Source organism: Hyperolius riggenbachi, chromosome 7 (assembly GCF_040937935.1).
Source record: "Hyperolius riggenbachi isolate aHypRig1 chromosome 7, aHypRig1.pri, whole genome shotgun sequence".
NCBI lineage: Eukaryota > Metazoa > Chordata > Amphibia > Anura > Hyperoliidae > Hyperolius > Hyperolius riggenbachi.
In genome coordinates this window covers 97,688,330-97,702,588 of record NC_090652.1, presented here as the reverse complement: position 1 = coordinate 97,702,588, position 14,259 = coordinate 97,688,330, and the positions used below count along the sequence as shown (strand labels likewise).

The 14,259-nt window shown below is 42.7% G+C and overlaps 1 protein-coding gene across 3 annotated transcripts in view; it reads left to right on the top strand.

The window, feature by feature from the left end:
• The window catches only part of LOC137524482 (ankyrin repeat and fibronectin type-III domain-containing protein 1-like), a 747,681-nt gene that overhangs the window by 180,431 nt on the left and 552,991 nt on the right, over positions 1 to 14,259 (top strand). The window contains exon 1 of one of the 3 annotated variants that reach the window (XM_068244402.1): positions 10,531 to 10,686. The exons of the other annotated variants lie outside the window; for them this stretch is intronic. The gene's annotated coding sequence lies outside the window, so the exon portion shown is untranslated. Of the gene's footprint in view, positions 1 to 10,530; positions 10,687 to 14,259 lie in introns of those variants that run through there. 3 annotated transcript variants of the gene reach the window in all.

Sequence of the window (14,259 nt, the reverse complement as noted above, 5' to 3'; positions counted from 1 at the left end):
AAATAACATCTGTGCTTTAAGAATAAAGCCTGATTTGTAGCTGTGTCACTAATAGAGATGGTCAATGAGATGCAAATAATTCTTCGTTAATGCTGGTTTATGCAAATGTATGCACTCCTTTTGCTCATGAAATCAAATAATTTGATATGTTGTTAACATTTGGTTTGGTGAGTAAAGGGTACCTGAGACGGAGAAAAGAAGTTTTTTTATACATACCTGGGGCTTCTTCCAGCCCCCTTCAGGCTAATCAGTCTCTCACTGTCCTCCTCCACCACTTGCATCTTCTGCTTTGAGTCCCGGTAATTTAGCCAGTCAGCGCAGTCTGGGCGAATGCCGCTTCCACAGCCAGGAGCGTTCTGCATCTGCACAATAGTGCTGCGCATGTGTAGTAGGTTCCTGGCGATGGAGCGTGTGCATGCGCACTATGCCCAACTTGCTCAAGTATCTGGACCCATAGCATAAGATCCAGGTGGCGGAGGAGGACAGCGAGGGACTGATTAGCCTGAAGGGGGCTGGAGGAAGCCCCAGGTATGTATAAAACTTTAATCTGTCTCAGGTTTACGTTAAGTTACACATTAGTACTATACGTATGCACTCCCCACAGAGCTGCAGGGAATCCACTGAGAATGTTGTGCACATTGAACACAGAGGTGTTGTCTATCACCCATAAACCTGGTTCAAATTGTGCATGAAGAATGTGTAATGGAGGAAGAATCCCCTCATTCTCCTGCAGAATACCTGCACTTCACTCTTACACGTACCCACAGTTACATTGCCAAGGGCCTGATAGATGTTCTTTGTTGCTGTCTGTACCTTTTACAAGTACTTTTACCAAGGACTAGTTTTAGGCCTCGTTCACATCTATGCAGCATAGATGTCTGTGCGATTGGAGCGCAACGCGTACGATCGCATGTTGTCTGTGCTGCTACCCACTGCACTGCTAATCCCATCCATTGACAGTGAATGGGTCAGCGCTTCGCTTGCGGGGCAGAATGCATGCAGCAGTACACAAGCACATCGTAGCGCATTGTACTGCAGCACAGCACATTTGATGTGAACGGCAGAAGGGCTGTCTATACCCTTCTGCCGTTCTTGCATGTTACCACATCATACGCCCTTCCAAATGCGCATGGAAGCGCATGTGATGTGAACGAGGCCTGAGTGTATGACAAAGTATTAGAGGCAGAAGATTAGCAGCATAGCCAGGTAACTGGTATTGTTTAAAAGGGAATAAATATGGTAGTCTCCATATCGCTCTCAGTTCTGTTGTCTTTTAAAATTCCAAAGCGTTGGCAGTTAAGAGATGCATTTTATGTTGCATACTTTCAATCAACAAGATTGTAATATGCAAATTAGAGGAGGAGTCGAAGTTGGTGGAATCCTAACCTTTGGAGTCGAGGAGTCGGAGGATATTTGTACCGATTCCACAGCCTTGCTGCACAAGCATAAAAGTACTGTGCAGGCACAGAACACTCCCAGCCCCAGGACCATGACGGGGGCTGTGCATACGTAGCAAACCCTGACTGGCCCAACTTATGGGAGCCCTTATGGAAGATCAGGCTGAAGGATGCTTGTGGAAGCCTCAGGTATGTATACATTTCTTCTCTCCGCCGCTTCAAGGTCCCTTTAAAGTACCATCCTGTGTGTATCTTGTAGTTAGAATGTTCCTGCCTGGCTCAGAAAGATGTTTTGTTGGAGAATAGTAGTATTTTTTTACCACCATTCATCAGTGAAACATTACCATTTGTGTTGAAAGGGTTTGCTCTGGTCCATGTCTTTATTGATTGAATTATAGATTTGGGGGGAAATTATTCTGATGGGACCGGGGTTCTCACATAGAGCTTCAAAGGGGGTTGGGGTCTGGAGAGTTCCTGTTTCTTTCCTTGTGATAGGAAATGTCTAAATTGGCTGTAACTCCAATCATCTATTTTATCATATTTTTCCATTTGGTTCTCAAAGTTTGTATAGGCAGTCCAATCAATGTCTAACATAATTTGTTTAGCTCAAAAGTAAGGGTGTGTACACACATCCAATTTTAAATAGCCAATGTTTGACCATTTTTACCACCTCCATGTCGTATGAAAGCTTACCTACACTAACTGTTAAAAAGTATTGAAAATCTGTTGGCCCTTATACTACATGCAGGTCATAAAATTGGTCATTGATTGGCAAATCAAAATTGGATGTGTGTATGCACCCTAAACATGTGCTCTCCGTTATGTGTAGTTGCAGCAGATATGAAAAGTGTACACACCCTGTTGATATGCCAGATTTTTGAATGAGACCATAATAAATATTTTCAAAACTTTTCCCACCTTTAATGCAATCTTCAATTAAAATGTAAAAGAAGCAAAGTTGTTAAAGGGAATAAAGTACAGAGGAAAGGGTGCATAATGCCTGCGTCACACATCCAGTTATAATTGGCCAATTATTCCGTTTTCAATAGTTTTTTATTGGATTTTTCAAAAAAATAATTTTACAAACATTTCAACAAAAAATGTATTACATGAAATTAGTAATATTTTTACATAAGACATAAAACATAAAATTATATAAATGAGTCACAGCAACAGCAACAGTAGTAATAACATTGATACAATCAAATACTGATATATATATATATATATATATATATATATATATATATATATATATATATATATATATACACACACATATATATATACACACACATATATATATATATATATATATATATATATATACACACATATATATATATATATATATATATATATACACAATAATAGTTCAATATCAACAGCAATATCAGTACATAATAACTTCCATATTTAATGGGTATACCATAGTCTAATGCTACATACACACCTGCGATAATGATCGTTTACTACGAACGATAGTTGAACGGGGAAAGGAATAAATGCAAATTAGTGACAGAGAACATAGTGCAGTGATTGTTATCGCTGAAACGAACGATCACTAAAGAATAGGTGCGTGCGCACATGGATATGATGTGCTAGCGATCGTAGCACGATGAACGTACACACACAGTACAGTGACGATCTTTGGCCATTAAAAAACAATCGTTATGCAGCGAAGCGGAGCAAATGTACATTTTACAAAAGTAACAAAACACAAAAACATATATATATGTTTACATACTTACCTATGTAAGTGGATTGCATGCTGTTTAACAAATAATGTTGTAAAAAACATTTATATTCACAGCAAGATTGATTGTGTATTTTTTTTTAATTTTCAAAAAACGATCGTTACGAAACACACCCCACAGGAAATACATAGGTTACATCTATATGAGCAGTTGCGCACTGCTTTCAGTAACGATCGTTCTCACGCAATTGCTGTACACACCATTCTTTTACAGCGATGATCGTGCAATACGATCCAACGTTTTGGAAAATTCGCTCGTGCAATGATTGCACTTTTCTCGCTCACCTTAACGATCGATTCTGATCGCGACGGAAAGAACTTTACGCAATTGTCGGACGAGCGATCGTTAATTAAGTGTTATGAACGATCATTATCGCAAGTGTGTACGCAGCATAAGTTATAGTTGACAATCTATTAATTATTTAGCAGTGTAGTAAATCACACATTCTATATTTATATTGATGTAATAATGCACTATCTTATAAATCAGTGATTATCTAGCAGCGATATAATTAGGGATTTACAAGGCCATCCAACTTCTAATGCAAAAACAGTTAAAATATCAAATTTTAATTTTTGAGTTGGTGTAATTGAGGTGATGCAAATTTACAAAACTCTTAAAAAATGCCCACAAATTACAGTTCTTGCCCACAGACCCAGACCTATAAGATGAATGCAAACAACGGCAAAATATTGGGGCAATTGAGTTTATGTAAGTCCTCAAATAAACTGCAATAATGACCCATAAACATATACCTACAAATTGATACAAAAAAACGCTTAAGAAGGCCAATTATTCCTATGTAGCATGAAGCGCTTAATGTACATGGAGGTGCTACAATTGGCCAGACATTGGCCAATCAAAATTGGATGTGTGTACCAGGCTTAGGGCTGCTTTCACAGTGGGACGTTACAGGCGCACGATAGAACAGCCTGTAACGCAGGCCACCGCACAGTAATGAAAAATCAATGGGCTGTTCACAGTGCCCACGTTGCGTTACATTGTAACACTGCACGTTTTGGGAAAGTGCAGCATGCTGTGCGTTATAATAGGCTTTAGCTGCGTTAGACTGCTTGCACATGCTCAGTGACTAGCCACATGGCTAATTAATATTCACTGCACTGTGCTGAGGTAACCTGGACTCATAGTGTTGCCCGGATCATTAATGAATCGACCCCCCCCCCCACACACACACACACACACACACTTAGGGGAGAAAAAATGCGTCTTATGGTCCAAAAAAATGATAAATAATAAGGAACTGGGTTCTGGTGGTATTAATGCCTTCCTGGTCTCAGTCCTTATATCATGCACATTTAAGACTTGGATGAATCAGACTACTGGGATAATGTTTTAAGTCCGCCCTCGGCTGAGCGGGGTTGTGCCACATTGGGGGAAGACTGCGGAAGAGATTGGAACATAGGGACTAAACAACTTGCAACCTTTGCCTTGCTTAAAGTGAACCTAAAGTCCCCCCAAAAAAACGAGATGAACTCACCTGGGGCTTCCCTCAGCCCCCAGCAGGCGATCGGTGCCCTCGCAGCTCCGCTCCGATGCCTCTGGACCCGCCGGCGAGCACTTCCGGTTTGGCCGTCACCGGCCGACAGGCATGGGAACGCGAGTGATTGTTCGCGTTCCCAGCCTGTATATCGCCCCCTATGCTGCTATTGCGGCCAGGAGGTCACGGCCAAACCGGAAGTGCTCGCCGGCGGGTCCAGAGGCATCGGAGCGGAGCTGCGAGGGCACCGATCGTCTGCTGGGGGCTGAGGGAAGCCCCAGGTGAGTTCATCTCGTTTTTTTGGGGGGACTTTAGGTTCACTTTAAGGCCTCAGTTCAAGCTGAAGAAAAGGAACTCCCAAGCATAATACTGCCACCACCATGCTATACCATGGATAAATGTTTTTCTGGTGATGCAAAGTGTTATGTTTGCACCAAAGAACCTTTTGGATTTGTGGCAAAAAGTTCTACCCTGGTATCATAGGACCATAAAGCATTTCACCACATGCTTTCAAAAGACTTGATGTGTGCAAAATTTAGCCAGGATGTTTTTCTTCCTATGAAAAAGGCTTCTGTCTTGCAACCCTTAAGGTAGCCATACACTGGTCGATTTCCCATCAGATTCGACCAACAGATAGATCCCTCTCTGATCGAATCTGATCAGAGAGGGATTGTATGGCTACCTTTACTGCAAACAGATTGTGAATCGATTTCAGCCTGAAACCGTTCACAATCTGTTGTGGTGGTGGTGGTGCTGCTGCCGCCGCCGCTCCCCCGCTCCCGCCGCATACATTACCTGTTCCGCCGGCGTGACTGCCCCGGTCACCGCTGCTCCGTCTCCGCTCTGGTCTCCAGGTCCGGCATGCTTTACTTCTTCCTGCCCGGCAGGAAGTTTAAACAGTAGAGCGCCCTCTACTGTTTAAACTTCCTGCCGGGCTAGAAGAAGTGAAGCATGCCGGACCCGGACACCAGACCAGACCAGCGCGGAGACGGAGCAGCGGTGACCGGGGGCAGTCGTGCCGGCGGAGCAGGTAATGTATGCGGGCTCTATTGCGTCGGTCGTCGGGTACTCGAACGCCGCTAGCAACTCACTCCCTACCCGCGGATGATCGACGGTAATTTTCCGCACGGAGCGATCGACGGGATCGGACGAAATGGATCGAAATTCGGCGTGTTGCGGGAACGATGTGACAGCAGATTTGATCCCAGTGATCGAATCTGCTGTCGATCTGGCGGGAATCGGCCTAGTGTATGGCCAGCTTTACCCCATAAGGTTGTGCAGAGGGATGCTAGTGTACACTCACTGGCATGAATGAAGAGGAGATAAAGGGACCCTGCGGTGCAGCAGGTAATATGGTCTCTGCTGTAGCCTGCGCTGCATACTCAATGGGAGAGAGAGAGGTAGGCGTCCTGGACGGGGAAGGAGGGGATATTGACTTCAGGTTGCATTGGTTACAGGGGAGGAGGGGGTGTAGAACACTGGTTTGGCAGCTCTGGTTAAGGGGAGGGGGGGCACCCTGACATCTGACTCGCATATTAGTTGACTCCTACACTTTTCTTAAGTTAATCATTGTTTTCCACATTTTCTACACTTGTTGACTTGTCTTCAGGGTATTTCATAGTATGTCCAATGCTGTGGAAATTTTTGTATCCTTTTCCTGACTTTTACGTTTCAAAAGTAAGGTCCCTTTAAGGCTTTGTAAGATCTCTGCAAACCAAGGCTTTTGCTATAGCATACAACTGAGGAAACATCAGGAGATTCTTACTAGGAAAACTGAACTTTATTTTGGGTTAATCAGTCTCTTTATCTTGATGGCTGGTCTGTACCCAAGAAAAGTGAACGTGTAAATTATATAAAAAAGATGCTTCAACAAACTGTGTGCGCAGTTAGTCAGGGCCGGTTTAAGCAACAATGGGGCCCCAGGGCAAAATAAACCTGGGGGGCCCCCCCCAACATATACCCCGGAACAAAAATCGACATTAGGGGACCTTTTTTGCAGCTGGTATAGTCAGGGTGTGAAGTCCCAATCGGTCGGAGCTCCACATTCTGGCTATCCCAGCCTGCATGGGGGACAAGGGGTTAAAACGTTTCAGGAGGGGGGACCCCACAAATTTTTTTTTAAATTCCCACACTCTAAACCTAAAAAAAAAAATTGGGAAAATAGGAAAACATGCCAGGGATCTTCATACAGCCATATTGCGGCTGTATAGTGATCCCTGGCCAAAGAGCTGCGGCTGCGTATAGACCCCCTGGAAACCCCGTCAGGAAATTTATTGCGCTTTCGTTTGATGCATGTAAAATTACACTACCGTTAGGTTTGCTACTAAAAGTGACATTTACCGCATTTAAAAGTATACTTTTTTTCCTTCGAAACTTTAAAATCGATTTTCTCAAAAACTATAAGGTCTTTTTGAAAAATAGTTTTTTTCCTCTTATTCCTAATGATCTCCTTAACATACCCTGCAAATTTAGGGTTTCTAGCATTTAAGGTGGATTTGCTATTAACCATTAAAGAGGAGCTGTTAGGTATAGGGTCTCAGAGAAAATAAACACATATATCAGTAGCTAAAGATTGGCTGTACTTACATTACATATGCATTTCACTGTCCACGTTTGGATTTCACAGAATTTGTATATAGTATATGCAGAGAATGATGCTCCTGACAGCTCATGGCAGGTTCCATGTTTGTGAAGCCAAATGTGTCGTCATGTCCTGCCTGCTTCTGATCACAGAACAGCTCATACTGAATAACACTAGTTTGCAGTGAATATTAATGAGCCATGTGGCTAGGAACAATAGCGGACTCCTGCAGTGTACGCTGCCCCGAGATTTATCTGTGCTGTGGCTGGACTGAGTTTTAGAAGCTGCTGAAACTTGATCCCGTCTTCTCCTTAGCAGCCGAGGGGAGGATCCCCAGAATGCTTTGCAGTATGTTATGCGGCTTGCGTCCTGCTTAGGTCTAAGCTGTGCTGATAAGCACACATCAAAGGTAAGAGAGATCTTTATCTTCAGTAATGTCTTTTTGGCTTCCTTCTAAACTGTTTAACACAGGAGACTAGAGGTTTAAATTAGCTTCTGCAGCCTGACAGTTACTCTTTAAAGTCGGCAGGTTTTTAAATGTGTTTTTTTTTTCCTTTGAAACTTTAAAATCGATTTTCTCAAAAACTATAAGGCCGATTTTGAATTTTTTTTTCCTCTTGTAGCCACTGGGGGCCCCTACAAGCTCTGGGGCCCTGGGGCAGCTGCCTCCTTTGCCTTAATGGTAGCGCCGGCCCTGCAGTTAGTAATCAGCTTATTGTATGCTTTCTTTTACTTTTGTTTGTATTTTTGTCCCCTAACAAATTTTCAAAATGCCCCACATAGGTGCCAATTAAAAAGTTTGGTTTTGTTGTCAATTCAATCAACTGTAAATGGAAAGTTTTAATCCATATTTTTTTTATTTGATGCAACGTAGAATTGGTTATTTAATCAAAGGTGAAACTGCCATAACAGTGGAAAATGTTTTAATCGCTTTTGAAGAAATCAACATTTTTGTGAGCAATTTTATTTAAAGAAAACCTGTAACAAAAAAAAACTCCCCTGGGGGGTACTCACCTCGGGTGGGGTAAGCCTCCGGATCCTATTGAGGCTTCCCCCGTCCTCCTTGGTCCCTCGGCGATAAAGCTCCCTGAACAGCGGGGATGTAAATATTTACCTTCCCGGCGCAGGCGCAGTATCGGCTCTCCGCACGGAGGTAGGCGGAAATTGCCGATCGCTGTCGGCCTGCTCTACTGCGCAGGCGCAAGTCTTCTGCACCTGCGCAGTAGAGCGGACCCATCAGAGATCGGCTATTTTTGCCTATCGCCCTGTGGAGAGCCGCAACAGCGCCTCCGCTGGAGCCAGGAAAGGTAATTAAATCAGCGCTTGTCAGGCTTGTCGAGGGAGAATTGCCGGAACACTTCGCTGGAGCCAGCGCTGGATTGCCTGCAGCTACAGGGGAGGGGGAAGCCTCATTAGGACCCTGAGGCTTCCTGCTCCAGAGGTGAGTACCCCCCAGGGGATCTTTTTTTTTTTTTGTTACAGGTTCTCTTTAAAGGGACACTATGGTGAACAATTGTAAAATGTAATATATGTGCAAACATGGATAAGTAAGAGGTATGTTTTTTCCAGAGTAAAATAAGCCATACATTACTTTTGTCCTATGTTGCTGTCACTTACAGTAGGTAGTAGAAATCTGACAGAAGCAACAGGTTTTGGACTAGTACATCACTTCATGAGAGGATTCTCAGGGATTTATTTATTTTCAAAAGCACTTAGTGAATGGCGGTTGCTCTGTCCAACTGCCAAAAAAGTGTGCAGCGAAGCTGGCCAGGATCATTGTTTAAATACATTTTAGGGAATATTTTTATGAAGAATAAAAGCCTTGCTGAGAATCCCCTATGAGGAGATGGACTAGTCCAAAACCTGTCGCTTATGGCTCATTTTACTCTGGAAAAAACATACTGTACTTCTTTTTTGTCTCTGTTTGCACATATTTTAAATTTTACAATTTTTCGTCATAATGCCCCTTTAATGTCAGTGCAGTCTTTGTCAGTTGGCATCATAAATAATGACTGAGGGTGTCAGAAGAATTGCTTGTGTATGGGCAGCATCACAGAACTATGGTGGTTTTCTGAAACTATACTGTTCACACTTGAAGCCCATTCACACTCACAATTGCAAAATGCTAGCGATTAGCGCTATCTATTTACGTGATAAACGCAAATGCTTCACTGTACTTTCTCGAAAACATTTGAGCGAACTTGATTAGTGTTTCCTAACACTGTAATCGCAATCACTCAAAAATCGTGAGAAAGCGCTGCAAGCACAGCGTTTGCCGCTAATCACAAATCGCCAGTGATCGTGGCAGTGAGATCACTGCCATACACTTTTTATTGCACTAGCAATATTTATTGCACTAGCAATCGCCGGTGATTCGCTAAGCCTGCTTATTGCCCTAGTGTAAATGGGCCCACAGAGGACTATATTTTGTTTTTCTTTCTTCTTATCTTATGTCAGTTGCTAGATTAGAAGTTAGAATTCATCCAACATTAGTTTGTTTTTCCCTTCTGACGTGTTTACTTTAAAATGTGGCCTTGATCTTTGTTTCTGTGTTTCTCGAATCATATTATGAATTCAGATTTACAACAACAACAAAAATGTGAATAGGTAAATGGGTTTACTGCATAGTGCTATAATAGTGCTCTGTAAATAATTTCAGCTCATCAGTGACATAGCTGATGACTAAGGATTTCTACTGTGTCAAATCTTTTCTTCCCCCTCAGGGACATGCTCAAAGAGCTGCCGATGTGGTCCAGATAGATCTGCAGCAAAAGGCTTAAGAGGGTTGAATTAATTTCTTATTAATGAAAATCAATCCCTTAAACAACGCCGCCGCATCTGATATTTCTCCTCTCACAGCAGGACATCTGTTGAACAGTGGGAAGTCTCCTTACTGTTCCGACACTTCATCCCTGGTTCTGCAAGGTACTGGTATATTAAGTGCACTGTTACTCAGGACTTCACATTATTGCAGAGAAGTGTGCTGCTGGAATTACTAACGTTAGAATAAGAAGCTTCACTGCACTGAGGGAAAAAAAATTCAGCATTTGTGAAAATGGCATAAGGTGACAACATAAAATAATGCATGCTTCTGCTAATCCGGAATGCAGTTTGCCATGGCTAACTGTTAATTCGACAAATAATGTTTGTAGGAAGGTGGAAGGGTGAAGTGAAAGGTTTGGAGGATCTCTAAGGGAGAAAGGGAGGGGGGTTGGGGGGGGGGGGCGGGAGAAAGGATTTGAAAAGGGAAGGAGGGGCGAGAATGGAGAGGGAGAGACAAGCGAAAAGGCGAAGATTGTCTATAAAAGACGGGGTAACCTCACTGGCAGTGACTGACAGGGAGGTGATCTAGGAGCTCCTCTCTCATTAAACATTCCTGAGAGAATCAGACGGAGAGAGAGAAGAGACGGCTGCTGGGGACCAGACTGCGGAAGCGATGCTAGTGCATCTTTGGTATCCTTTGAACATTAGAGGATGAATAGAAGCAGAAGAGAAGGAAGATGCAGTGATTGTTGTTTGTGTGTATGTGTGTGTGTGAGACGGAGAGAGACTGTGGTATGGGGGGAGGGGGCATTGCAGACCTTAAGCACATTCTGTCACAGGTAGAGGTGATGTAATGGAGGCACAGGTAGATGTCTCCGTTGTATTTTGCAGGCTTCAACTGAATGCACTTCGTAGTCTTGTCACTTGGAATTATGGGGGCAGCCAGCATAGTAACAAGTCCTACCAAGTAACCATTGCAGCATTAACTCATTTGCTGCTGCAAAATGCTTTTAACTGCTGCAGCGTGGGTCATTTAATGCCAAACATCAGCGCTAGTTCCCAAGCCACGTTATAGCTAACCATAACACATCCAGTCTCTGCATCTTGCCCCCCTGCTTGACTTGATTACTCATCTAGCCCTGCTGCTAAAATAGTCTGAAGATGTATCTGTACAGCAAAATTATGACAGAGGTTCATCCGAACAGCGAAAACGTCTCCATTAATTCTGATTAAATATTCAGCGGAAGTGACCTCCATGCAAGATTGCAGACATTTACAGGAGCAATTGTGTGCTTTGAGCTAGCTAAGTGAGTGTGATGAGATCAGTCAGTGGGTAAAATCCAGTGCATGTCTTTGTGACTGCATGTCTGGTCCAATTGATGGTGGGAGATGTGTTTATCAGTAAGGTACGTTATCTGCGGTCACTATGTGGCAGGTCTGTGATGCAATAACGTGAAGTTTTTGTCTTTCATGTCTTTTTTATGAGAAATGTGCCCTAATGTGCAATGGCTGGTGGATGTTCTAGCATTGATACTTGCACATTGGATATAGTTAAGAGTACTTATTTCAGATTTTACATACTGGACATGTGTCTTACTGGTGCACTGTGAAGCAGATATGTGGCTTTGAAAGTTTGTTTTATGGGAGATTTGTGTCCCGATAGCAGTATAAGTAGGAGTATTTTTTTCTGCTGTCTAAGTGGGAGGATAGTGTCTTGATACCTGAAAAATGTGGGAGGAGTTTGACCTAACTGATGTCTGTGACTAGGGTAATTGTGCTCCGACAACTGTGTATATAGGAACAATTAGATGTCTGTCCTGCATTCTGTGTATATGGCAGATATGTCCTTATTTGTTACTGTAAGAGAGATCTATCGTAATATGTGTTAACTGGTCATTTTCTAAGCTTGCATAAATGAGCATAAAATTAGCAGCAACAAAAAAAATTCATCTCATTTGCATCTCATTGCTCATCACAAACATGTATATTGAAAATATGTTGACTTGGGCCTTTGTATGGGGTATTGATGTTTGTTGCAATAAGGATTTTCCAACCCTAGTTCAAGGTTTCATCAAATCATGGCTGGAATATTGCAATGCCCTATATGCAGGCCATCCAAAAAAAGACCCAAATCGCCTGCATCTAGTACAGAATTCTGCCGCTAGACTGTTAACAAGCCAGGACTGCCATTGTGACATAACCCGGACCCTTTGCTCACAACTCTGGCTACCCAGAAAATGGAGAATCCTCTTCAAAGTTTGCATGCTAACATTCAAATCTCTGCACAACCTAGGCCATGGATACCTGAAGAATGTGTTGCAACTGCGTCACAGCTCCCACAACTTCAACAGGATTGAATAACTTGATTACCAAAAAAGTCCAGCTCAAAACATATGTTGCCAGGGCCTTCTGTCATGCTGCCCCTACACTTTGGAACACCTTGCCACACCCAATCAAGACAGCTCCATCCCTGCAGGAGTTTAAATCAAAACCTCAACTATGTACTGATATGACGCAAGCTTATACACTTTGGGTCCTATGGGAGAAAAGCGCATTACAAATGTTTTATTATTATTGTAGATGGATGTTTGTGTATATAGATCATTTTGGCCTGACACTTTGGTATGTGAGGTGTTTGCGAAACTGGAAAAATAAGCTGACTGTTGTCAGAGTAAGAGTACTGTTACTTTCTACTGAAAAAAATGAAATGCCCATGTTATTGCATCAAAAAGATTTTAACCTTCTTGAGAATGATTCTTTTCTGATTTTAGGGTCTCAAAGCGCTACAATGTTTTCATGAGCTTTTAGGCTCTAAAGTTCTAGGGAAAAAAATCCATTCACAATGAGATTTGCTGCAGCCCCTGCACATTACTCACCTCCCCATGTTCCAGCGATGCAATTCTTCCTCCTGTCCTCCAGGTTGCACTCGACCCCTATGGTGATATTGCCGTCTGTTGTAATGTGACAAAAACAGCAATTTCACCCGAGGGATCAAGAGCCTCCAAGGACCTTAAAGTGTACCAGAGGCGACATGTGACGAGATGAGGTAAACATGTGTATGTACAGTACTAAACATATTAATAATCAGGCTGTTTTACGTGTTTTATTTTGCTGCCTGAAATAGTTAATTTTTAAGCAGGGCTGTGGAGTCGGAGTTGGAGTCGGAGTTGAGGAGTCGGAGTCGGGGCAATTTTTGGCACCCGGAGTCGGAGTAGGAGTCGGAGTCGTGGTTTCAGAAACCGAGGAGTCAGGAGTCGGAGTCGCATGATTTTTGTACAAAATCCACAGCCCTGTTAAGTATTAGACTAAGGAGTCGGAGTCGAGGAGTCGGAGTCTGAGCAATTTTGGGTACCCGGAGTCGGAGTCGTGGTTTCAGAAACTTCGGAGTCGGAGTTGGAGTTGGAAGATTTTTGTACCGACTCCACAGCACTGTTTTTAAGGGTGGAAGTGATAGCTTCTGTCTTGTCAGTACCTTGTCAGGAATATAGTAAACATCACTGATAAGCAAATTATAGCCATAAAAGTTTTCCTGGCAGAATACATTTTTCTACATATTTCTGAGAGCAGAGGAAGAGAGAAAAGGGTCAATATAGTTCATGTATTTTCATTTAGGGACACTTAATAGACTGCATTCAATCTACTTTCTAAATGTTTAAATATAAAATAAATTCCTGGGATGTCTAAAAAAAGTCATTTTTAGGCGAAGGAGGATGAATACAATTGTTTATCTAATCGGTTTATTTTCACCTCCAGTTCACTTCAAGAAGATGGGCTGTGGATGTTCAGATTCCAGGGAAGGTGACTTATTAACGGCCTCTGTGCTCACACTCTGCATATACCTCCCGGGCGGTTATCCCGACCCAGGCTTGTCATTACCGCTAACAGCATCTGTTTACACGCTGAACCTGGGTCAGGAATACCTTTTAAGGAGGTTAAAGAAGAAAGTTGATTGAAAAATAAGAAAAGGACTTCATAAGAGCAACTAATCAGGTGCGGCAGCAGATCCAGTCAGCCTTGAATTGACATTTTAGGAACATTTGGGCACAACAAGCAGAAGTCGTGCTCATCAGATAAGCCATTTATCGGTCAAGCAGCTGGCAAACTACTTAGTGAAAGGGCACTAATGAAAGAAATGAGGGTGGTACAGTGGGCAAAAGGAAAGATAAAATAGGTTGGATGGCCTGCTCAAGAGAAGGAGGCCCATCTGGTGCAGAGATTATGCACTGGGCTGCTTGAAATTGTAGTGGCACCTGATTGGACTTA